The sequence below is a fragment of the Diabrotica virgifera genome, chromosome 3, assembly GCF_917563875.1.
Source record: "Diabrotica virgifera virgifera chromosome 3, PGI_DIABVI_V3a".
NCBI classification, from domain to species: Eukaryota; Metazoa; Arthropoda; class Insecta; order Coleoptera; family Chrysomelidae; genus Diabrotica; species Diabrotica virgifera.
The window spans coordinates 246,297,602-246,322,363 of record NC_065445.1 but is presented as its reverse complement, the minus strand read 5'-3'; the positions used below and the strand labels follow the sequence as shown (position 1 = coordinate 246,322,363).

Below are 24,762 nucleotides of genomic sequence, written 5' to 3'. Positions count from 1 at the left end.
CAAATTTATAAACGAAAAGTTTTCGTTGAAAATATAAAATTAAAGAAAATAACTCACAACTAAATTTGTATTTCGATTTAATCCTACAAAAATACCTTTCTTTTAAATATGTACATAGTTTGTGGTTACAACCCATACCACTAGATGGCGCTATTTTGTTTGCTTCCACAATATTAATGGGAAATGTCAAGAGTTGTATGTATTGTATTTGTGGACATCAACAGTAAAGAAGAATCAATCAAATCCACCATGGAAAAAGAAAACAGCCCACTTCCTTTTCTGGATATTTTGAAGAATGGAGATCAAGCATCCTAATACCTCTCTTCAAAAAAGGAGACCAATCGGACACGGAGAATTACAGAGGAATTAACTTATTAAACAGAACATTAAAATTAACAACCAAAGTGATAAACAAACTGAATGAAATTATAACATTAGCAAAAGAGCAATATGGGTTTAGGTCGGGAAAATCATGCATCGATGATATATTTATAATGAGGCAAGTTCAAGAGAAATCGTTAGAATACAACAAACCAGCATATTTTTGTTTTGTGGATCATAAAAAGCATTTGACAGGGTAAAATTAAAGGTAGGCATCCATTTTTATACTCAAGAAAGGTATCTTTAGGAATAATTAAAACGATCGAAAACATCTACCAGAACAAGAACACAAAAGTAAAAGTAGAAGATGAACTAACTGACCCAAACTGGCAATGGGATAAGACAGGGGGATTCCTTGAGTCCTTTATTGTTCAACCTGATCATGGATTAAATAATAAAAAAGTAAGAACTGAAAAAGGATACCAAATGGGAGAAAAACAACTTAAAATAATCTGCTATGCAGACAATGCCATGCTAATCTCTCAAAGTGAAGATGATTTATAACGTATGCTGCACCAACTTAATATAACTGCCAGAAAATTTAACATGTTAATTTTCCCAAAAAAGACAAAATGTTGGTTATAACAGCAAATTCAATATGTAAATTGGAGCAGGAGGGTCAGATAATAGAACAAGTGATGAGTTCAAATTTCTATGCATCACACTATCTAGCTACGGATAGCTCGAAACAGAAGTTGAAGATCAAGTGAATAGAGCAAACGGAGCCGCAGTTTGCCTGAATGACACAATATGGAGAAATAAAAATATCGGAAAAGAAATGAAAGGCAGAATTTACAAGACAGTCATCAGACGCGACCTGACACAGAGAGGACAAAATGATTACTCGAAACGGCTGAAATGAAAACCCATCGAAAAATCGATGTTAACTCTATGGGACAGAGTTAGAAATGCAGATATAGGATGGATATGCAGGGTGGACAACATTAATAACTGGGTAAGAAACAGAAGAGTAGAATGGAATGACCACATAAGCCAAATGACAACAAATAGAGTAGTAAAGATAGCTAGAGAGAGAGAGAAAGATGAAACGACAACTTACTGGAGGCACATTTAAAAAACAGACAGAGTCATGCTTATACAAAAAGAAGAACTTGTTAATACTATTATACCTCTCGTAATGTTGTTTGTAATCAATCGCTCCCGTACGAATGGACATAGTTGCCGAGCACGTAAATGTAAATAAAAATAATAATAAATATACATACCTTGCAATATGTGTAATGTTACGTTTACAAACTTGTGGTTCTACTACTAAGGCAAGTCTTATTCAAAATATTGTTTATGTAAACCTATTAATCGGCTGATACAAAGTTTTTGTAAAACTGACACAAACGCCAATTTAATTGATATTTAACAAATAAAGTTATCAACAAAACTAATTATTTATACCCAAGTAATATCGACCAGTCATCCTTTAGTAAATATAGATTCTTTATATTCATAGCGATATTAATTGTTGTTTCCAAAAGGGTAAAAATTATTTATCTCTAAAAATTAGGAACCTACAAAATGGACAATTACCAACCAGTGGAACAGGCTGGCTTCCGCAAAGGATATAGTACATCAGACCATCTGCTGACAATGAGAACATTGATAGAGAAGGCAAATGAATACCAACTACCCGTATTTCTTGCCTTCGTAGACTATGAAAAGGCGTTTGATAGTATCGAGATGTGGGCCATAGAACAAGCTATTAATAATTGTAGAATAGATTCGAGATATAGACAACTAATACATAATATATATGAAAATGCAACTATGATAGTACAACTAGACGAAAATACAAATCCCATCCCTATTAAGAGAGGCGTGAGACAAGGAGACGTAATATCGCCAAAGCTTTTCAACCTAGCACTAGAAGACGTCTTCAAAACGACAAATTGGTCAACCTATGGCATTAACGTTAATGGCAAGAAGCTAAATCACCTCAGATTCGCTGACGACATTGTGATTATAGCGAGCTCATTCGAGGAACTGCAAATTATGATAGAGGAACTCGCAGGCAGCTCCCAATACGTCGGTCTAAAAATGAACATGAAGAAAACAAAAATAATGACAAACACAGATGACCCCAGACGCATAACTATAAATGGCAGTGAGATAGAAAAAGTCCAGGAATATATCTACCTAGGCCAAATCCTGAAACTTGACAAAGAAAACCAAAGTGCGGAAATTAATAGGAGAGCAAGACTAGCATGGGCAGGATTTGGAAAGCTTGGTTGGATACTTAAGAACCGCAAAATACCTCAATATTTGAGGACCAATGTGTTCAACCAGTGCATCCTTCCTATCATGACATATGGGTGTCAAACCTGGACCCTAACCAAGGCAAATATGAATAAACTAGCTACAACAGAAAGAGCTATGGAAAGAGCAATGTTAGGTATACGACTGTCAGATAAAAAGAGGAGCGACTGGGTAAGATCAAAAACAAAAGTCGAGGACATAACAACAAAAGTTGCCAAACTTAAATGGAGCTTTGCAGGCCACACTGTTAGACAAAAAGACCAACGTTGGAATGCCACGATACAACATTGGAGACCTTACCAAAGTAAACGACCGAGAGGAAGACCACAGATGAGATGGGTTGATGATATTAAAAGAGTAGCCGGAACGAATTGGAAATATGTTGCTCAGGATAGAGACCGATGGAAGGAGTTGGGAGAGGCCTATGTCCAAACGTGGACGATAGAAGGCTAAGAAGAAAAATTAGGAAAATATTCCGCAATCTAATGGTCGTTAATGATATGTCTCCTTAACCTTTTCTTAATGTTTAATTATTGTTCTAGTATTAGGACATTTTTGTTCTGCGGGATTCCAAGGAGTTTTCAGCATGCGTGTCTATCAGAACATCTCAAACTCATCTATGCTTCTTTTGTCGACTTCCTTGCAGGGTTAACATTCCAATCTCCATCTAGTGCCGACTCCACTAATGAAGGTTGGCTATGGCTATAACCATTGCAAATTCGTCTCTCTCTTCTGCTTTTCTTAAAAGCGTCTATGTGTTGAACCCGGTCCAGTCGCGAATGTTTTTCAGCCAGGATATTTGTCGTCTACCAGGACCCATTTTCCCTTTGATTCTACCCTTCATAGTTAGTCCAGTCGGGTAAGACGAATAACAGGCATAACCTTGCATTAGGAGCTGCCCCAAATTTTATTTTTCTAATCTTTAGGGGGGATCAATAGTAGTGTAAATTTAAAATCTCGACTGAATTCCGCCGTTGCGTTAACCGCCACCTTGATTTTAAACGAGAACCGTTTTTGTTCAATATCTCCGCCATTTTCAACTTTTCGACAAAAATTATAAATTAATCTAAGCGCCATCTACACGATAATTGTGAAAGTATCCGAAGTAAGAAATTAATTAATTAATAGAACGTTTAAATAATTAGCAAAATCTTTAAAAAATCGATTACAATTTATTTACTTTTTTGCGTTGTAAATATTAAGCGATAACAATTAAATAATAAATTTAAAAATTACCGGCGAAAGTTGCATTAGTAATCCGCTAGTAGCGACACCAGCGAAGCTCAGAGCGTATACAGTGATGAGGGCGCTAATAACCGGCAAAATAGCGCAAAAGAATGAAAACATATAGGTCTGGATTCCGCGTATGAAAAAAAAGTTGATTAATAGCAAGCTGAAAATTTGTTAATAGCTTAAGGGTGTCTAGTCAGACAAACATTCATATATGAGAACACTGGCACAGGGGAAGTTTTAATTGTGGAACAGGTTAAAAATTTGGAATGGTCAGACCACGAAAACGGCACATGTATTTTGTCCGACAGAACAGACTTAAACTCTCCGAACAGAGATTAAACTCTCATGCAAAAATCAGACTGCTATTTATCACCAAATGGGCGTTTTAATGAGTGGAACATGTAGAATATGTCAAATGACAGGAATTATGACAGATGATAAATAGCAGTCTGATTTTTGCGTGAGAGTTTAATCTCTGTTCGGAGATGTTGTTCTGAAGCTATTTTCTTGTGGCATTTTTACAATTTTAACTATTTATAATGAGAAATAAGCCACAATATTATTAAAAAATGATTTTTATTAACGTTTCGACGCCCAAATCGGGTGTTAATAAAAAATTTTAATAAAAATTATTAATAACGTTAATAAAAATCATTTTTTAATAATATTGTGGCTTATTTCTCATTATAAATAGTTAAAATCTATTCGGAGAGTTTAAGTATATTAAAATATAAAGGAAAAGATTCCTCTCATTGGCTGTATACCATAATAAAAAACTTACTGAGGAAGTAAAACTTCACTTGTAGGTAGAGATGGTATATGAATTTATTAAAATTCTTTATCTAAAATGATCCAAATTGGATTGAAGTTGGTACATCTACAGTACAAAAAACACACAAACGTTTTCGGACCAATCAGTCCATCATCAGGTAGAAACTTTAGATCCAAAGTAGTTGGAACTAGCTACATAGTTAGGTCAAAAGACCTTAATATTACAATAATTAGGCCATTTCGGCTACAACAATGTCGACAATAAGTCGATGTTTAAAGAATTTAGAAATGTAGTGGTACTATAGTCTGGTCTTCATCTTGGCTTCAAACTGACAGCTTGAAGCCAAGATGAAGACCACACTCACTACATTTCTAAATTCTTTAAATATCGACTTATTGTCGACGTTGTTATAGCCAAAATGGCCTAATTATTGTAATATTAAGGTCTTTTGACCTAACTATGTAGCTAGTTCCAAGTACTTTGGATCTAAAGTTTCTACCTGATGATGGACTGATTGGTCCGAAAACGTTTGTGTGTTTTTTGTACTATAGATGTACCCACTTCAATCCAATTTGGATCATTTTAGATAAAAAATTTAATAAATTTATATACCATCTACCTACAAGTGAAGTTTTACTTCCTTAGTAAGTTAAGTATATTCTGTCGGACAAAATAATTGTGCCGTTTTCGTGGTCTGACCGTTCCAAATTTTTAACCTGTTCCACAATTAAAACTGCCCCTGTTCCATTGTTCCCATATATCAAAGTTTATCCGACTAGACACCCTTAAGCTATTAACAAATTTTCAGCTTGCTATTAATCAACTTTTTTTTCATACGCGGGATTCAGACCTAATAATACATTGCGAAACAAAAAGAGATGAAAACGGAGGTGTATAAATGTATAAATTAACATTACATTCCATAGTTTCCCACCTTTAGACGTCTGTGATAGGAGTATTTTATAAAATTCTACTATCACAGTGACAGTTGTCATACTCCTCTGATACGTCTAAAGGTGGGAAACTATGTAATGTCATGTTTATAACGATCGTTTATAACGATCATTTCCATCACCACTAGTTCCATCCATTTTTGTTTCGCAATGTATTATGTTTTCAGTCTTTTGCGTTATTTTGCCGGTTATTAGCGCGCTCACCACTGTATAGTTGTGTTAGTTGGTTTTGATGGTTGTTGATACGTTGTTAGAAAAATCTTTTTTCTGAACAAGCACGTGGTAGTAAAGACATGTAATCTCTTATTAGCTATAAACTATTCATTTTGTCTTGGTCAATAATGGTAAAAATGTGCTTTTTTACGTTCTTGTCTCTTGTACATTTACAACAACAGTTCTTGTCGTCGATATCTACCAAATATATCAAAATAATAATGCAACTTTTAATTAAAAACTTCTCATTCGGTGCTTCATGGATAAATTTTAGAACAATTTCTCTAGACAGAGCTTTAGATTTTTTTGTCTGGTATCCTTTTGACCCTTGTATCAAATATTCGCTTAACTTATGGAAATTAACAATGGTAATATTCTTATTTACCATTAAAATCTTTATCATTGAATATTTGGACCATAAGGAGTTTATCGAAAACATTTCAAAGAGATCGCCGAAGTATCCACGAAGCACAGTTTCATTATGTTCTACACTCTACACAGTTTTTTTTCTATGAAACTGATTTCTGCCATCGAGTTTAGTAATTTGTCGTATTCTCTGTCGAATTCGTCTCTTCGGTATCAATTGTGTGTTGCTTTTTCCTCTTTTTTGCAATTTCGTCGGGAATTCCAAAACTTTTCTTATTTTGACTTTTTGGTTTGACAGCTAGCAGCAGATATTTATTTATGTTTGACATCTACTCAGATAAATTTTCTGAATTTTTAAAAATATTTAGATTGTGAATACGATAACTAGTATGACATAAAACTTTGTATGCACCGTGAGCATTAATACATGTGTATACCCTCGAGCGACTTATAAGCACTCGGGCTAGAGGACCTCGTGTTTGTAAAATAGTCGCCCTCAGCCTTAAACATCTACTTAATGGCCCTGGTACGTGGGTGGTCCAATAAGTACTTACCCTCTCTGCCCCGATGGCGCCACTGTAGCAAGAGAAAACTACTGTCGTACAATATGGTTTCATATACTTGTAACACACTTTTCTTGCTTTTTCATCTTTTGTGAGAGACAATGAAATGTCTTGCATCATTTTTACACTTCTCTCAGAAACATCATTCATCATCATTCTCTTTGCCTTATCCCTATGCGGAGTCGGCTTAAGAAACATCATTAACAAGTCTAAAAATTTTTAAAAAGTTCATTGGTCTAAGATAGAAAAATGTGTTGTTTTTTTAACGAGAATAATTTTCATAGTTATTAGATACTCAAGATATTTTGAAAAAGACTAATAAACATGAAAATTGAGTAATATTTATGATATTTCATCCCCGTAATCAACTTATCATGGCCTGTAATATTTTTTTTCTGAATATACCTATATATAAAATAACAGTTAAAACTGAGTTTACTTGTTTCATTACGGACAAGACGATCGTCAAATGCAAATAGTCGCAGATTAGCTCCCACTGGACCAATAGTATAGTATAGTTGATCCAAAAGATGGCATAACCCAGACATCCAAAGTGAAAGTTATCCTTCAACACCAAATTGTTCTATATGGTCCACACAATGTCCAGAAAAAAGTCACACCATTTTGAGCGTCGGGTTTGGGGGGGGGGGGGGGGGGGGGGAGAAATCGGTAAATTCGTAGTTTTTTAAGTCTTTCGCCAATATTACTAAAACTATGAGGTTTAGCATGAACAACCCTCTATACAAAATTGTTCTACATTAAATTTGAAATAAAAAAGGTCCTATGCATAATCTTTCTAAAGTGAATGGTTCCAAAGTTACGGAGGTAGTATAGTATAACTGGTCCAAAAAAAGGCCTAACCAAAACATCCAAAGTAAAAGTTTTCCTCCAACACCAAAATGTTCTATATGGTCCACATATTGTTCAGTAAAAAGTTACACCATTTTGAGCGTCCGGTTTGAGAGGGAGATGGGAGAGAAGCCGGTAAATTAGTAGTTTTTATAGGGTTTTCGTCAATATTTCTAAAACTATGCTTTATCGTAAACAATGTTATATAATAAATAATAATAAATATGGAGTTTATTCGTAGCAAATAAATTGTACATAACAAAATAAACTCAGTTTCTCACTGAAGTTGTAGGTACAACTTGTGCGTGAGAGTTTATATGTACAACATATACAAAAATATTCTACATGAAATTTAAAACAAAATATGTCCTATACATAATTGTTATAAAATCAACGGTTCCAGAGTTAAGAAGGGAGAAAAGTCGAAGTTTTCAATACTTGTTATATTTTTTGGGCAATATTTATGATATAACTATACCAAAAACCCAGACATCCAAAGTGAAAGTTATCCTCCAATATCAAATTGTTCTATATGGTCCACATAATGTTCAGAAAAAAGTCACACCATTTTGAGCGTCGGGTTTGGGGGGGAGAGGGGAGAGAAATCGGTAAATATAAAAAGTATCGAAAACCTCCACTTTTCACCCTCCGTAACTCTGGAACCGTTGATAACAATTATGTATAGAACCTTTTTTGTTTTAAATTTTATGTAGAATATTTTTCTATAGAACATTCCTTACGCTAAAGCATAGTTTTAGAAATATTGACGAAAAACTTAAAAAAACTACTAATTTACCGACTTCTCCCCCATCTCCCCCCAAACCGGACGCTCAAAATGGTGTAACTTTTTACTGAACAATATGTGGACCATATAGAACAATTTGGTGTTGAAGGAAAACTTTTACTTTGGATGTCTGGGTTAGGCCTTTTTTGGACCAATTATACTATACTACCTCCGTAACTTTGGAACCGTTTATTTTAGAAGGGTTATGCATAGGGCCTTTTTTATTTCAAATTTAATGTAGAACAATTTTGTGTAGAGGGTTGTTCATGCTAAACCGCTTAGTTTAAGAAATATTGACGAAAAACGTAAAAAACTACGAATTTGCAGATTTCTCCCCCCTCACCCCCCCAAACCCGACGCTCAAAATGGTGTGACTTTTTTCTGAACATTATGTGGACCATATAGAACAACTGAACAACTTGGTGTTGGAGGATAACTTTCACTTTGGATGTCTGGGTTTGGGTCTAACTATACCATACTACAAGAGAAATAATTCCGAACAGAGCGGGTAGGTTGCGTCCACTGATCGGCATTCCGAATTCATCCGAACGCATCGCAAAAGTTGCCACTCGAAGCAACCCTTAACCCTTCGGCATTACCGATGATGCGATCCGTACGATGCGGATCAGTGGACGCAGTTACATAAGTTTTTGTACAATAACGGTACAAGGCAAACTAAAATCCGTTGCGTACGATGCGGGTCTGTGGACGCTTGCCTTAAAAGGAGACTACGTTTAGAAGCAAATCACCAATTTTCCAAAATGTTCGTTTTTCTTTTGTAGGATAAGTACTTATCAGACCGCCCTAGTACATAAATAACTATAACAAACGACTTTTTTTTTTAAATATTATGTGAATTCAAAATTTAAAGTAAACAATATTTAGTATGGTATAGTTAGACCCAAACCCAGACATCCAAAGTGAAAGTTATCCTCCAACACTAAATTGTTCTATATGGTCCACATAATGTTCAGAAAAAAGTCACACCATTTTGAGCGTCGGGTTTGAGGGGTAGAGGGGGGAGAAATCTGCAAATTCGTAGTTTTTTTAGGTTTTTCGTCAATATTTCTAAAACTAAGCGGTTTAGCATGAACAACCCTCTACACAAAATTGTTCTACATTAAATTTGAAATAAAAAAGGCCCTATGCATAACCCTTCTAAAATGAACGGTTCCAAAGTTACGGAGGTACAGTTGAGTCCGCGAATCTTTACCCGTGCGTCATAATTTAAAGCATACGAAATAAGTCGATGATAGACTTATTTCGTATGCTTTAAATGATGACGCACGGGTAAAGATTCCCGGACTCAACTGTAGTATAGTATAATTGGTCCAAAAAAAGGCCTAACCCAGACATCCAAAGTAAAAGTTTTCCTTCAACACCAAATTGTTCTATATGGTCCACATATTGTTCAGTAAAAATTTACACCATTTTGACCGTCCGGTTCGGGGGGGGGGGAGATGGGGGAAAAGTCGGTAAATTAGTAGTTTTTTTTACGTTTTTCGTCAATATTTCTAAAACTATGCTTTAGCGTAAGGAATATGTTCTATAGAAAAATGTTCTACATAAAATTTAAAACAAAAAAGGTTCTTTACATAATTGTTATAAAATCAACTGTTCCAGAGTTACGGAGGGTGAAAAGTGGAGGTTTTCGATACTTTTTATATTTACCGATTTCTCCCCCCTCTCCCCCAAACCCGACGCTCAAAATGGTGTGACTTTTTTCTGAACATTATGTGGACCATATAGAATAATTTGGTGTTGGTGTTTTTGGTATAGTTATATCATAAATGTTGCCCAAAAAATATTAAAAGTATCGAAAACCTCGACTTTTCACCCTCCGTAACTCTGGAACCGTTGATTTTATAACAATTATGTATACAACATTTTTTGTCTTAAATTTTATGTAGAACATTTCTGTATATATAACATTGTTTACGCTAAAGCATAGTTTTAGGAATATTGACGAAAAACGTAAAAAAACTACTAATTTACCGGCTTCTCTCCCATCTCCCTCCCAAACCGGACGCTCAAAATGGTGTAACTTTTTAGTGAACAATATGTGGACCATATAGAACATTTTGGTGTTGGAGGAAAACTTTTACTTTGGATGTTTGGGTTAGTCCTTTTTTTGGACCAGTTATACTATACTACCTCCGTAACTTTGGAACCATTCATTTTAGAAAGATTATGCATAGGACCTTTTTTATTTAAAATTTAATGTAGAACAATTTTGTATAGAGGGTTGTTCATGAAAAACCGCATAGTTTTAGAAATATTGACGAAAAACCTAAAAAAACTACGAATTTACCGATTTCTCCCCCCTCTCCCCCCTAAACCCGACGCTCAAAATGGTGTGACTTTTTTCTGGACATTGTGTGGACCATATAGAACAATTTGGTGTTGAAGGATAACTTTCACTTTGGATGTCTGGGTTATGCCATCTTTTGGATCAACTATACTATACTAATTGTAATGGCTGCTTAAAAATAACTATAAATTACATCTTACCACTTAATAGAAGCTGACACTCACTGCAAGTGCAAACTATCGTATCTACACAGTGAACGTTTACCAAAGCTCAACTAGTCACATTGCGTTGTGTTCTTGAGTTGACTACTACGACACTACTGTTGACTGTTAAATGCATAGAGAAATAACAACTTGTTGTTATTTCTCTATGGTTAAATGAAACCTAAAATAATCAAGTATTCAAGGCTTCAATCAAGGAGACGCAGGTCAATTTTAAAGAATTGAAGACCCTTCCAATTTGTGGTGTTTTGTACGGGTAGTGAAGAGTGAGATAAAATAGCAACCACAGATAAAAACAGGAAAGGGTTTCTTGGTTTCTATTTATACTCGTGAATAATATTATGCATTAAGACAGGGTAGTTTTGATTAAAATTTTGATACATTTATAGGTAAACAAAAATCACATTGATATGTTTTCGGATTATTCTATTTATAAAAGTGGTTTATAATAATATTATATAAAAATAATATACAGGGTGCGGCATTAGTGTGAGGAAGTCAAATTATTCATTTGTTGTACGAGATGCGAAAAACAATGTTTAGGTAAAAGTTGGGGCATAGATAGGACCGTACTTTAAAAATATTTTTAAATATTCAGGACTACCCATATTGACAAGGTGGAACAAATTTATCTTTTTTTAATGGAACACCCTATAGGTACATAATTATACAGGGTGTCCCCGAAAATAGTGCGTTCCTTAAAGGTATAGGTAGAAGGAACAATGTAGAGCAAAGAGTCTTATAACGTTTTTTTCTAAATTCAGCCGTTTGACCAAAAAACGAAAATACATTTTGATATGCAAACTGAAGTCTAGCAACAACGTGTAATTCAAAGACAGTCACAGTAGTAGGTTTGTAGGTCAGTAGTTGTATCTGGTAGGAGGTAAAATAATGTAAATATCAACCAAACCTTCTGCAGGGGTCTAGTCAGTGGCGTAGCGTAGTAGGGGCGGCAGGGGCGGTCCGCCCCGGGTGGCACTTTTTAGGGGGCGGCAAAATTTAACAATGAATAATAAAAATATTTTGTAAATATTTGAACCATTTTATATTTTTATCGCAACTACAAATTCGGACCGATTGAAAGGAGCACGGAATTTTTCATTACATACTTATTTTGTGACGAATTCGGGGAATTCCTTTTCTTTGAATGATATTTTGTAGCGACTGGCAACAACGTCTATACTGACTTGTGGGAATTCCCCGTTTATGACTAAAAATCAGCACAACTTTTTTCCGCACTTTAGAACCTTACTATTCTTTTTTTTCTCGACACATCGTTGGGAAGTTCTGATAGCAGCTACAGGCCAAAGAAGGATTCAAGACACGCGGTGGAGTGCAAGAGGCGATGCCGTAAATGTGACATGGCATCATTACAAAGACATTCTCGTCACTTTGGAAAAACTGACAGAAGCAGGTGAAAGCTTATTACACTAGGACATATGCAGGTGCTTTACTAGTTTCGATGCAGTCATTTTCCTTTCTTTCTTTTTTGGGCCTGTGGCAACCGGTGCTACATGAAGTGAATGATGCACAAAAATACAAACAAGGATACTTGACATAATATTGTGCGCTCAGAAAGTAAATGATTTGCAGATGATATTGACAGAGAAAAGAGATGAATGGGCAAATAACGCTGTAGGGTATGCAAAAATATGTGTGAAGAACTTGGAATGTCCATAAAACCTCGGAGGCGCATACCAAGAAAGCATATTTTCGATGACGGAAAAATGAGTAGAGACGAAAGCTGTTTTCTTCGTTAGATAGAGTTATTGTAGAAATTCGTGAGCAATTTCAACAGCAACAGAATTTAACGGATAAGTTTGTTTATCTTACGCCAGCTATATTATTAGATCCAGACAACACTGAATGTAATCTACACTACGCATCTGACGAAATTGACGAGCAGGGTTTCAAGCTGGAAAAACTTCGACTGCGGACTTTTGTTGCTGCTACAGGCAACGAAATTGATTAATGCAGACTTACTTGAACTATTTAAATTTATTGTTAAATCCAAGCTGGAAGATATTCTGCCCAATATTTTAATAATGTTCCGAATATTTTTCACAGTCGCTATAAGCAAGGCCAGCTGCGAGAGGAGTTTTTCAAAATTGAAAATGGTTAAAAATTATTTAAGATCGACAATTATTAGTACTCTAAGACCAACTAATTTGGCTATTTTGTCTACTGAGCAAGAGGTGTGTAATGCGATAGACATTGATGGTGCAATAAAAGATTTTGCTCTTAAAAAAGGTAGACGTATAAATTTTTAATTGAAGATGGAAGTGTTGTTTTTAATTCTAACAAATACTCGTATTACTTTTCAATAGAAATTAAAATATAACATTATAGTATCGTTCACCCGTGTTGAGCTGCCCCCCCCCCACTTCCAAAAATTAAAAAGCAAATAGCCCTGATTTATGAGCTATTTATGAGCTTTCATATTCCGCAAACTGAAAATTTTGAGCTCGTTCCACTGAGCAGGAATTTAATACTTTACTGGGGGGGGGGGGCTGAGTCAGCCCCCCACTACTTAAAAATAGGAATATTGAATCGGTTTTTGCGGCAGAATTACGAGCTATTTATGAGCTCTTGAAATTATATAGTTTCGATTTTTGAGCTCACCCCCTTCACCCCAAACAACCCTTTAATTGATTTAACTTAAGAGAAAAATGCTGAGAAAATTTAAAATATATCGTATTGCGGATATAATTCCTATAGCTTATATACTCTAAGAATAAACTATTAAATCACGTGCATTTCGATTTTTGAGCTACAACCCCTTCGCAAGAAAACCACCCTATCTTCCCGGCTTAAGAGAAAGTTGTACTTAAATGCATTAAATTAATTATTTGGTGCCTACATATCATTTAATAATTTATAAGCTTCCAAATTACGCGCATTTAGATCAGTAAATTGCAATTTATTTTGTATAATTATATAATTTCAATTTCGGTGAACCTTCATCGATTTTTACGAAAATTGGTCAGTGGTTAGAGGATACCTCAAGAAACAAAGGTGACATGGTACCACCTTGCGCCTTTACCCTGAGGGTGGATATCGCCCCTTCTCGGGGGTGAAAATTATTTTATAAAAAATAACTGCACAAATCTATAAAAGAACAAATTATAAGCAAAATTTATTATATAAAGTTATTAAAATAAGTCAATACTTTTTAAGTTATTAAAGATCAAAAATTTTAATTATTCGTGAAAAAAATGCATGTTTTGAAGCGGTTTTTCGTAAATCACTGAAAAACTGTAAGTTTTTACAAAAAAGTTAATAGTAGTTTAATTCGTATAGCTTATATTCTAAGAATAAACTCCTAAATCACGCGCCTTTCGATTATTGAGCTACAACCCCTTCGCAAGAAAACCATTCCATATTCCCGGCTTAAGAGAGAGTTGTACTTAAAATAATTTAAATTAATTTTTTGACGACTAGATATCGTTTAATAATTTATGAGGTCGCAAAATATACGCATCTCAATTATTGAATTGCCAGTTTCTTTGTATAGTGCAGTCACTGAAGGTAAAAATCAACTATGACCTTCAATTTCGGTAAATCTCCATTCATTTTCACGAAAATTGGTGAGCGCATTTTGATGATATAAACTTTTTCTGGAGCTCATATTTGATAGGTATTTCTAAGTACTTTGACAAGTATTTAGTACCTTAGTGTTATAAAATGCATCTCTTTATCGTTATTTAAGCTTGAATCCTTAGATTTGAATAGTCGCAGAAAAAATATACATTTAATTACCAATAACTTACTTTAAATTAACATTAAAGGGTTTTTCAAGTAAGCAATTTATTATATTCTTTATTAGCCTCAATTTTAGAGATGGAAACTTTTTTGTAAAAACTTACAGTTTTTGAGTTATTTATGAAAAATCGCTTCGAAGCATGCATTTTCTTTCACAAAAATTAAAATATTTTATCTTTAATAACTCAAAAAGTATTGATTTATTAATAACATTATATAACAAATTTTGCTTACAATTTGTCCCTCTCCCGATTTGTGGGGTTATTTTTAATAAAGTGATTTTCACCCCCGAGAAGGGGTGACATATACCCCAGACTAAAACCGCAAGTTGTTATTGTCAATTCGTGAAAATGAATGGAGATTTACCGAAATCGAAGGTCATAGTTGATTTTTACTTTCAGTGACTGCACTATAGAAAGAAAATGGCAATTCAATAATTGAAATGCGTATATTTTGCGAGCTCATAAATTATTAAACGATAACGATATGTAGTCGCCAAATAATTAATTTAAATTATTTTAAGTACAACTCTCTCTTAAGCCGGGAATATGGGATGGTTTTCTTGCGAAGGGGTTGTAGCTCTATAATCGAATATTAGAATATAAGCTATACGAATTAAACTACTATTAACTTTTTTGTAAAAACTTACAGTTTTTCAGTGATTTACGAAAAACCGCTTCAAAACATGCATTTTTTTCACGAATAATTAAAATCTTTTATCTTTAATACCTTAAAAAGTATTGACTTATTTTAATAACTTTATATAATAAATTTTGCTTTTAATTTGTTCTTTTATTGATTTGTGCAGTTATTTTATATAAAATAATTTTCACCCCCGAGAAGGGGCGGTATCCAGCCTCAGAGTAAAGGCGCAAGGTGGTACCATGTCACCTTTGTTTCTTGACGTATCCTCTAACCACTGACCAATTTTCGTGAAAATCGATTAAGGTTCACCGAAATTGAAGGTAATCGTTAATTTTTACCTTCAGTGACTGCACTATACAAAATAAATTGCAATTTACTGATCTAAATGCGCGTAATTTGGAAGCTTATAAATTATTAATGGTAGGGGAGCCCAAGCGGGGATTTTTGCAGTTACTCGAGCGCGTCAGATTATCATATGGGGAGAAACCTGGTACCCTTAGATGTACCTCTACCATATATTGGCTCGTAATACAGGGGAGTTCGTTAAGGGGGGCCCGAAAAAAAAAATCAATCCTTAAAAAAACTCGAAATTGTCAGATTAAGATAAGGTAAGTTAAGTACATGCAGAAGAGTGTATATTTCAAAAATCTGACGATTTGAGCCAGGCGTAAGGAAATGGGCGAGTCCCAAAGTTTCACAAGGAAAAAGCGAATATTTCGCGAAATGAATGACAGATCGAAAAACTAAAAAATATGTGCTCAATATTTTTTAAAAATCTATCGAATGATACCAAACATGACTTCCCACGGAGAGGGGTGGGGGGTAAATTTAATATTTTAAATACGAATCCCACTATATTTCGCGAAATGAACATCAGATCGAAAAATTGTAAAATACACTTATTCAATATTTTTAAAAAATCAATCGAATGGTACCAAATACGACTCCCCACGGAGGTGGTGTGGGGGGTTACTTTAAAATCTTAAATGAAAACCTCCATTTTTTATTGCAGATTTGGATTCCTTACGTAAAAATAAGTAACTTTTATTCGAAATATTTTTTCGAATTATGGATAGATGGCGTTATAATCGGAAAAAACGATTGTTGGAAATGGAAAATTAAATTAAAAATGGCAAGCGCCCACTAAAATGTAAAACTTTACTTAACTTTTTTTGGTTTTACGACCTACTCTTCACAACCCAATAGGTCCCCAAAGCGCTCGAGTGACTGCACATTTAGCATACTTTGCTCCCCTACCATAAATGATATGTAGTCGCCAAATAATTAATTTAATGCATTTAAGTACAACTTTCTCTTACGCCGGGAAGATAGGGTGGTTTTCTTGCGAAGGGGTTGTAGCTCAATAATCGAAATGCACGTGATTTAATAGTTTATTCTTAGAGTATATAAGCTATAGGAATTATGTCCGCAATATGATATATCTTAAGTTTTCTCAGCATTTTTCTCTTAAGTTAAATTAAAGGGTTGTTTGGGGGTGAAGGGGATGAGCTCAAAAATCGAAACTATATAATTTCAAGAGCTCATAAATAGCTCGTAATTTTGCCGCAAAAACCGATTCAATATTCCTATTTTTAAGTAGTGGGGGGGCTGACTCAGCCCCCCCCCACTAAAGTATTAAATTCCTGCTCAGTGGAACAAGCTCAAAATTTTTAGTTTGCGGAATATGAAAGCTCATAAATAGCTCATAAATCAGGGAAATTTGTTTTTTGATTTTTGCAAGTGGGGGGGGGGCAGCTCAACACGGGTGTATCGTTCTAGTTCTAATCAAAAATTGATTTTATTTAATTTTGTCGATCGTCAAGGCGTACCTAATCTTAAGTGATAGGTACCTAAGTTGTACCAATGTATCTAATTGGTTAAAGTAAAAAAAAATTGTATTAATAAACGTGATTGTAAAACTTAGATTAACTTTTTTATTTAAAGTCCAACCTGTATAATGCAAAGTAATAATGACTGTTCTCGCCGAAAAGTTCTCCATAATTAATGTATGTAATGTTATACAATAAATTAAAATACCTAAATAAGAGGGCGGCAAAATTGTCTTCCGCCCCGGGCGACCGACACTCACGCTACGCCACTGGGTCTAGCGTTTACATTTTTTCACCCTGTCCGTGGTCGTCCCCTCACATCAAACAAACCAAGAATTTGGTTTGTTTTATGTTATTGACATTGAATATTTGGCATAATTGGTTATCTAGTTTTATTCTGTACCAAAAGAACGGGTATTTCTTATTTCTTAACAAGTAGGTATTTTGGGTATTAAACAAATATTATAGCCATTACTTTGTAAAGGATACAGAATGGGTAAATGGAGAGGCTAATAAATTTCTTGTAAAATGTTTTGCCGGTACTTCTTGAAGTGCCTTTGCAAACACGACGTGAAATGTGGTTTCGTCACGACGGAGCCCCACAGCTGTGAAAAAAATTCTGGATACCACGTTTAAAATTATTCCATATTTCAACAGATTTTAGAAAAACATTACGTAGGTACAAATAATTTTTCCTAGGTGCATTTACATTTTAGGAATTAAACCATAGTTACTTAAGTAAAAGTTATAATTTATGTAAAATTTCGAGCCCTAATTATAAAACCTTAATTAATTCAGATAATAGCAAAAATGCCACATTATTGAAGCAAGAAATAATTATTTTGCAGGTAGGTACCTACCGATGTCAACAACCCCAAAAATCACGCCTCAAATAGTAAATAAACAAGGGGTTCCATTAGGTTAATTTTCAACAGTCACAACAAGTTCTTCTACGCCACGTTACCATGTCATTTAAATTCATAAAAATAAAAATTCACTTATATGGAGAACAATGTAATTTTTTTCTTGGAAACGGTTAACTTTAGAAAAAAATGTTATAGAACTTTTTTGTTCTAAATTGAAGGGCTGAGTGGATGAAGGAGGTATGTAACAAAAAGTAAGTTTTGAGATATTTGACCCCAAAGTTTTCATTGTAGAACTTTTTTGTAGTTATTGGTTTTCAAATGCTTAAATAATCATACTGTTCTCATGAGTGGTGAAATTAATATGGAAGTTGAGAAAATGTTTAAATATCTGCTAACCAGACAAAAAAAAAGATGTTGTGTACATACCTCGTTCTTCCACAAATATTTTGTATATTTCATCTTTGTCTAAAGGATAAAACAGGTTATATGCATACAATTGAAAATACTGTTGTGTAGATATTCAAAATAATATTTATTTTTAATACGTATACATATTTTGATAACACCAAGGATATCGAAAATTGTCACCCCTTAAGTTTATTCATTATTTTCACGCAAAATAAGCTCATAGAACCACCTGTGTTGTTCTGGAACGAAGGGAAGTTGTTGTGTTAAGTTATCAATTTTCTCTTTTGATAGTGCACCGGTTTTCCTGAAAAGTCTTGGAATGTCAAAATCTTCGGAAAGTGTGGAGGGCTTTTTCAAATTTTTAAAAATATTGACTTTTTTAAAAGGAGTACCATAATCGAAACTCTCCTTGAAGAGGTAGGACCCATAGGTATCTACACGGATCCATTTAATGCCATCACGGAAATATACTTTTTCATTTAGAACATCTTTTTTTCTATTCATCAGTTGCATTTTATTTAGAAGGTTCTCGGTGTCTTTGAAATGATGTTGCATATCAATAACCATATTATTCTTTTTATTGGCAGATGCAATAATTTCACGGTATTGTTGTGGAGTACAAATAGTTTGATGTTTCCTTAATCTTTTTTCAATTCGGCCAAAATCCCGGTCTGAATCCAAGTAGGAATGACCTACTTCAGGAAACTTATGGTCGATTATTTGGAATATTCCTTTTTGTATATAACACACACAATTAGGAAATTTTTGTTCTGCCCTGTACACGAATCTGTCCAAATAATTAAATGATTTTTTTGTTTAAGTGCCAGCTCAACTTCAATGGTTCTTAAAAGACAACTAGCGATCTCACTACTACCCCTGCATGCTTGGTCTTCAGTCCATGTACAAAAAATGGTTTTATCAACTTCTTTAGTTATAATATGTATGCCTAAATTATAGAACCACATTTGGCGGAGGTAAAATGCTTTAGAAGTACTGAGTCTAGGCAACGGCATCGTTTGTTGGAGGTCGAATGTCATATATGCAACACCATCTGAATTTTTTGCTAGTTCCCTGTCGATATTCTGAGCCTCAAACGCTGCTTTATAATTTTCAATATGTTCCTCATTTGCAGCACCAGAATCGCAAGTGCTGCAAGTGTCACTTTTCGGGTGTCCAAACGATAAGTTGAATTCATTGTTAAAAATATTGCGGTACGTACATTCTTTAACTTTAAATCGATTTTGGACTTTGTCTGCATTACATGTATCAATATAAAGTTTATGCATAATAGGAAGCGATAAAAGCGGAGACAGATATTTCTTATGGATATTGCAGTTTCTTGAATAATGAGATAATTCTGAAGGGAAACTTGAAATATGCTGGATTATATAAGCTACAACATCATCTTGAATTTTATTGGGTCTATTTGAGTGTTTTCCTCTTTTGTCTGGTAGAGGAGCAGCTAAACCCATCTTAATTTGCTTTTGGATTAAGTCAACCTTCTTCATGCTAATGTTGTATAACGAAACAAAAGCTCGTTTACATGTAATAGTTTGTTTTGCCCCGTATGTTACGTTATATTGGAATGAGGCGGTCTTGTGTTTTAAAGCTCCAGTTCTTTGTCGGTGTGTGGGGATTATTTTGATACTATTATGCAGAAAAGAGTTTTTAGCATTTATATCCAGTTTGTACCACGATGACAAAATTTTTTCCCTGTCTTCAATTGTGAATACCTGGGAACACTGTCGGCGACACTTTTCGGGGCATAAATTAGTACCTTTGACAATATTCTTAGCAGGTTTCAACTCACCTTTATAATTTGTGTAGGCCTCTCCTCTTTGCCTGCAGAGTGTAGCGTTTCGTTTCTTCCATTCATCAACATTTCGTTGCCTTTTTCTACTTACTTTTATTTTTGGTTGGAAATGTTTCTTTTTGCGATGGACTGTAGGCAATATATGCTCTTTTTCATTTTGTCCAACAATATTTTCATTAGATTTTGCCTGACTTACTAGTATGTTATTATCCTCCATTAGTATATCATTCTCTTCTTCCATCGGTTCATTATTACTCTGTGCATCTACCATCTCATTATCAATCTCGTTGTCTGATGATGAGTTGATGTAATCTTCCGGATCTGGCACGTATCCATCACTAGAGTTGTCCCCGAATAAGGTATCGCAACTTGAATCGTAGTTATTGTCTTCTCCATCATCTGAAAAACAAAAGATATAGTCAATTTACTGAAGTAGTTATAAGGCCCTTAATCTACCCTTAGCACATTATAAGTCGTGTCTTGCTATGACAAATTACATAATAATCATAACAAAATAGTTGACCAAGTCATGACATAAAACTTTTGCCAAATTTGTTAATTTCCATATTCATAATAATAACAGTTGGAAATATTTTGTTAGATTTTTTAATTTTAATTAATGTCAGTTTTTACATAAGGAAAACTGTAGTATTACTTGTAATTTCGAATATCTGTTTGATTAAAAAAACAAAAGATATTAAACTATACATTTGAAGTCAGAGCAGAACTGTTTACCTCCAAGTTAACACTTGGACACATTGTGAAAGTATATGGCACTTTCCCTATAACAATAAAAAATAGGTACCATTGAATATAACAAAATATTCCTACGTGAATTTCATATTTTATAAAAAAGATACTTACATTCTTCTTGGCGAACTTCATTCTTGCCTGTAGAATAGTCACTACTTGTTGATGAAATTGGCATTTGTAGGTTAGAATTCTCATTTTTCATGGTTTGTATTATATTTTTGTCAATACTCTCGCTGGCAGTTAAAATATTATCATTTAAAGCTAACTGTAACATTATCTTTCCCCTTGAAGTCATTTCAATTATCAATGTGAGCAATATTACTTAACACAACTTAAATTCGCAAAACACGTGTTAATCACAACAATCGTTTTTGTCAAATGGTGAACAGCTCATTCACAGCTAGCTGTTACGTGCATGAAGGCGGTATGTTACAGAACTTGATCAGGACACTAGTGGAAGAAGGAGGTATGTGCTATTTATGTTTCATACCTCCTTCATCCACTACAAATATAAGTAGTTGTTGATACATACCTCCTTCTGGACATTAGTATTTCTCTTAATATGGCTCTTAGAGTGCTACTGTTAGTTCCACAAAACATATTAACACATACCTCCTTCATCTACGAGAATAACTAGATTTTTGTAAAAATGTTACATACCTCCTTCATCCACTCAGCCCTTCAATTGTGTATTATATCCATATCTCAAAGGAACGCAGTATTTTCGGGGACACCCTGTATATTATTGAACTCTTTCCGATGTTCTCATTTTGCAATGGTATACTAGACAGTTTAAAAGATAATTAGGCTTTGGAACTAGAGTTGAAGCTGGAGATGATATGTTTGATTTAGCAACAGCAATAGAGATGCTGATTGTTAACGAATTCTTTCAAAAAACAGAAACTCAACTTATTACGTATAAAAGTGGACAAAATCACTCCCAAATAGATTAGTTTACGACAAGGAGAAAAGATATTCGTGAATGTAAGGTAATAGTTAAAGCGAAACTAAAACAAACTATCTGAGATGATCACAAAAATCAAGTAGTGGATGTTAAAAGATGAGGAAGAGAGTCTATTCGGGGCAAAGATTGCAGACAGAATGTGTTAGAACATGAAAGTAAGTCCTAACGCAAAATGAAGAAAGATGGCCAATAACATTAGAAATACTTCTATTGAAATACTTGGAAAAACCTCAGGAAAGAAGTTTGAGAATACAAAGGTGGTGGTCATATGAATGTAATGTAATGAGAGGACAGCGATATGAACAAAGAAGTTTGAGAATACAAAGGTGGTGGTCATATGAATGTAATGTAATGAGAGGACAGCGATATGAACTGATAAGACTGATAATACAGGGAAAGATAAGAGGAAGACTGAGTATAGGAAGAGGGAGAGTGTCCTGGTTGAATAATTTAAGGGACTGGTTTAAATGCAGTTCCATAGAATTCTTCAGAGCAGCTGTAGATAGAGTAAAGATAGTAATGATGATATCCAATATCCGATTGGGAGACGGCACTTAAGAAGAAAAATATTAAATGAAGTTTAAGAAAATATAAGAGAGAAGAGAAAATTATATAAATAGCGGAAAGACAATAGATCTTCAAAACTATACGGTCGCCAAAAAGGAAGCGAAAAACATACAGCAAAGAAAGAAGAAAGCACTAGATTTTAAACAGATTAGATGTATCCGAAATGAAAATAATATAATACTAATTCACGAAAAGGATGTCAAAAAGGAATAGAAAAAGAACTTTGGAAGTTTATTAAATAAAAAGATTTTGACAGAAAACCAGTTAAATTAAAGAATACAGTAGTAGCAATGATCACCAAAATAATTAAAGAGTAAGTGGTTCAAGCACTTTAAAAATGGAGAATGGAAAAGACTTCGCATAGCGATAAAGGCAAAGAGAATGATGATGATGATGATGATGATGATGATGATGATGATGATGATGATGATGATGATGAAGATGATTATGATGATGATGATGATGATGATGATGATGATGATGATGATGATGATGATGATGATGATGATGATGATGATGATGATGATGATGATGATGATGATGATGATGATGATGATGATGATGATGATGATGATGATGATGATGATGATGATGATGATGATGATGATGATGATGATGATGATGATGATGATGATGATGATGATGATGATGATGATGATGATGATGATGATGATGATGATGATGATGATGATGATGATGATGATGATGATGATGATGATGATGATGATGATGATGATGATGATGATGATGATGATGATGATGATGATGATGATGATGATGATGATGATGATGATGATGATGATGATGATGATGATGATGATGATGATGATGATGATGATGATGATGATGATGATGATGATGATGATGATGATGATGATGATGATGATGATGATGATGATGATGATGATGATGATGATGATGATGATGATGATGATGATGATGATGATGATGATGATGATGATGATGATGATGATGATGATGATGATGATGATGATGATGATGATGATGATGATGATGATGATGATGATGATGATGATGATGATGATGATGATGATGATGATGATGATGATGATGATGATGATGATGATGATGATGATGATGATGATGATGATGATGATGATGATGATGATGATGATGATGATGATGATGATGATGATGATGATGATGATGATGATGATGATGATGATGATGATGATGATGATGATGATGATGATGATGATGATGATGATGATGATGATGATGATGATGATGATGATGATGATGATGATGATGATGATGATGATGATGATGATGATGATGATGATGATGATGATGATGATGATGATGATGATGATGATGATGATGATGATGATGATGATGATGATGATGATGATGATGATGATGATGATGATGATGATGATGATGATGATGATGATGATGATGATGATGATGATGATGATGATGATGATGATGATGATGATGATGATGATGATGATGATGATGATGATGATGATGATGATGATGATGATGATGATGATGATGATGATGATGATGATGATGATGATGATGATGATGATGATGATGATGATGATGATGATGATGATGATGATGATGATGATGATGATGATGATGATGATGATGATGATGATGATGATGATGATGATGATGATGATGATGATGATGATGATGATGATGATGATGATGATGATGATGATGATGATGATGATGATGATGATGATGATGATGATGATGATGATGATGATGATGATGATGATGATGATGATGATGATGATGATGATGATGATGATGATGATGATGATGATGATGATGATGATGATGATGATGATGATGATGATGATGATGATGATGATGATGATGATGATGATGATGATGATGATGATGATGATGATGATGATGATGATGATGATGATGATGATGTTCCAATAAAACTATACTTCTGTCAGTACTTAAGGGCGTAGGCGCAAAATTGCGCCCCAATGTGTTTTAAATGCATTCATTTTTTTTAATCCTGAGAAAACTAATCAGTATTTTTAAAAAATTTAAACACCGAAATAAAGATAACATTATTACGGAAGGCCGAAAGTCCCTTAGAATAACCAAGCAGTTTCTTTTGAATGTGATATTTGAAATTAACAATGGCACTAAATTTAGTCTTTTTTTCACTCCTGCAACTTATTAAAATAAACATTGTAGAAGTTTTCAGGCACTTTCAGCACTCGGTAATGGTGTAATCTTTCATTC

At 34.1% G+C, this 24,762-nt stretch overlaps 1 protein-coding gene across 1 annotated transcript in view; it reads right to left on the bottom strand.

Moving 5' to 3' along the window:
- The window catches only part of LOC114334275 (farnesol dehydrogenase), a 104,363-nt gene extending 102,734 nt beyond the window's left edge, over window positions 1-1,629 (bottom strand). The window contains exon 1 of the mRNA XM_028284316.2: window positions 1,608-1,629. The gene's annotated coding sequence lies outside the window, so the exon portion shown is untranslated. The remainder of the gene's footprint in view (window positions 1-1,607) is intronic.
- Window positions 1,630-24,762: the final 23,133 nt, after the last annotated feature.